At 37.2% G+C, this 3,233-nt stretch overlaps 1 pseudogene; it reads right to left on the bottom strand.

The window, feature by feature from the left end:
* Positions 1-2,711: 2,711 nt before the first annotated feature.
* Positions 2,712-2,810, bottom strand: LOC132287521 (small nucleolar RNA R71; annotated as a pseudogene).
* Between the last annotated feature and the right edge of the window lie 423 nt (positions 2,811-3,233).

Genomic DNA, 3,233 nt, shown 5'->3' with positions numbered 1-3,233 from the left:
ATGGTTCGCTAGAGTTCGTAGCCTTTCCAACTAGAGTTATTAAGCCCTTTGGAGTGTCTCTACACTTAACACCCTAAAGCCATCTGGTTTGGGAGTTGTTGGCCTAATGCTTGCTATAAGGGTTGGTCAGAAAGCTTAAGGGACTTTAGCATTGCACAACCATTCTATGTTTCGCTAATAAGTTACAATAAATTGTCAACAGGCAACAAAAGTTGCCTTGAAAATAAAATCATGCCTTAGGGACTTCATGTAAAGAGGAATTCATTGATTTGAAAACTTGTGCCTTGGAATTGGAAAAGAAAGTAAAAGCCGCATGTTGAGAATTCAATTCACTTTCACTGGAGTTTGAGTTATTTCCATTTAAGAGATGACAATTGAATTATTTATATAGACTATGATGTTGATGCATACATGTTGAAATGGTTTTTCCCAATTTTTGTATCAATGCTTCATATATGCAAGGTAGTCTTCCCAATGATCCCGTCTCCAGCTCTTTATCTGTTTTAAGTTGTATTTGAGCTATGTTTATGTTTATCTTTGCCATGGTGAATATTTTTGTAATAGCATTCCCATGTTTTCATTCCATTGAGCTTTGCATTTTGGTTTTGCTAAGGGACTAGCAAAATGTAAGTTTGGGGGTGTGATAAGCGCTGAATACTGTTTATTCAAGTGCCCTAAATTACATTAACAAAGTCCATTAATTGATTATTTTATGTAGATTAACTCCATTTGCATGTTTTTATGCATTTTCAGGTTAAAGTGCAAAAAGGAAGCAAAAATGATGCCTTGTGGAATTTTGAACAAAAAGGGTGCCAATTCTGAATTTCTTGCAGCAGTAGAACCTGACTTTTGTCGCCATTTTCGACCTAGCAAACTCAAGAACTGGACTTCCATCATAACATGAAAGATTTATAGCTCTGAATCAGCTTTCCAAATCTTCAAGTGGTTCATCATTCGGAGTTTGGAGCAGAGAGTTATGATCTTCTTAACAGAGGTGCGCAGAACTGCCTGGCAGCACTGAAGTACTGCCTTTCTCCCCATTTTCGACCAACCAGACTTGAGAATTGGGTCTTCATCAAAACATGAAGTTTTTAAAGAACTGAATCAGCTCTGCAAATCTTCAAACAGATCATTATTCGGAGTTCGGGGCACAAAGTTATAGCAGTTTTACCAAAGTAAGTCAGTGCTGAGCAAGAAGAGCATGTTGCACATTGCACTAATTTAGAGTGCTCGAGACCACTCTTCGAGTGCTCGAAAATCAGGTAGATTGCACTCGGAAATGGCTCAATTTCAGCCACTTGCACATTGGTTTCCTCAATGCCATCTTCCTTCTTTATGAGGTGGTTGGAGGTGTTCCTTGGAGGAGAGAGAGGGTTTTGTTGGAGGACAAAAGGCAACCAAAGGCCACACATTTCATATCCTTGAATTTTGGCAAGATAGAGGAGAGAGAAGAGAGCAAGAAAGGTGTGTTCTTGGAGCTAGAAGAGGGGAGCTCGAAAATGGAGGTCAAGGCTTTGATTCCTCCTTCCTCTAGTGCATCAATGGGTAACTAAACCTCCATCTAGGGAGGTGATGAAACTCTACCTTGTAAGCATGTCTAGTTTTTGATTTATTTTGGGGAATGAAATGTATATTTGGCTAGTTCCATGGTCTAGAGCATGTTACAAATTGTAATGAAGATTTTGAATGTTTGAATGACTATGTTGATTTACATACTCTTGTCTTAGATTATTTAATCTCATAGTTGTATGGCTTATAGTTTCATAGTGACAATGGAACTAAGATTATGGAACGGTTTTAATGGCATGGTTTTGAGTAGCTTGTTAATCCATAGCTTAAGAATTTCTTTTGATGAGTTAATCTTGTGACTTGATATCATGTGCTTCCACCAATTGATTAATTGTTTGACAATCTCTAGCTTAGTGAGCATGTCTAGGGTTGCATCTTAGTTTAGGTAACTCAACCATGTGAAGCTTTGATAGGTTGCTCTTACTCTTTAATTAATTGAATTTCTCGAAGATATTATAGTAGTCATGTATTATTATATATCAAGGTCATTTCTATATTAATTTCCCAAATTAATCATATAATTAGCTTGTGTAGAGGTTTGGAGTGGACTCACTTCCCTAGACTTCCTTCTCTAAATATTCTCTTTTAATCTCCTTCAATTTATTGTTTTATGCATTCTGAATTTGTAGTTTAGTGACAAACAAAACAAACCCTCTATGAACACCCCTTATCACTCTAAAATAACTCTAGATACTTAGGTTGCCTTAAGACTAGCGCAGTCCCAGTGGTTCGACTTACCCGACCAATAGCCCTATTTTACAATGATTCGTGCTATTGCGAAGGTTGATATATGATTGACCAACCGATCAATACAATGCACCCACATGCATTCAATTGCCACCGTTTAGAGCACATCATTATGAAATTAAAGCACAAACTATTCAAATGCTTCCTAACTTTCATGGACTTCCTAGTGAAGAACCGTACAAGCATTTGGATGAGTTTCTTGAAATATGTTCCACTGTAAAATAAACGGACATGCCGGAAGAGGTCTTAAGACTCAAACTTTTTCCATTCACCTTAAAGGACAAAGCAAAGTATTGGTTTAACAATCTTAGGCCTTTTTCAATCACTTCTTGGGCAGAAATGCAATAAGAGTTTTTAAAGAAGTACTATCCAGTTTCTAAGACCAATGCCATGAGAACCTCAATTCAAGAATTTTCACATGGGGATGGAGAAACATTTCATGAGGCATGGGAATACTTCAATGAATTGCTTAGGAAGTGTCCACATCATGACATGCCCAAATGGCAATTAGTTCAATATTTCTTTGAGAGCTTATTGTACAACTATAAGGGTATGGTTGATGCTTCCATAGGTGGCTCTTACATTGATAGGCATAAGGATGACGTGTGGCATCTTTATGAAAGCATGAGTGAAAATTCTTTGCATAGAACACTATCATCCAAGAATGGTAAAAATTCACAATGTAGGAAGAGTGTAGGCTTACATCAAGTCGAACATTCAAATGAAATAGCCGCCGAAATGAAGTCTTTGTCTCAAATGTTTGATCAATTTTTAATTAACCAAAACTTGGCGAACCGAGTATCTTCCTTCCCTAACCATTCTCATCGTGCATCAAATGAAACATGTATGACTTGTTTTAGTGTTCTTCATTCTGCTTCTCATTGTCCTCATGGACAAGTGCATAATGAACCTAATGA

Source organism: Cornus florida, unplaced genomic scaffold (assembly GCF_030987335.1).
Source record: "Cornus florida cultivar Cherokee Brave unplaced genomic scaffold, ASM3098733v1 CherokeeBrave_3.0.0_Hap2_Chr11, whole genome shotgun sequence".
Taxonomy (NCBI): domain Eukaryota; kingdom Viridiplantae; phylum Streptophyta; class Magnoliopsida; order Cornales; family Cornaceae; genus Cornus; species Cornus florida.
Note: the sequence above shows the minus strand (reverse complement) of the source record. Positions and strands in the feature narration are given on the sequence as shown.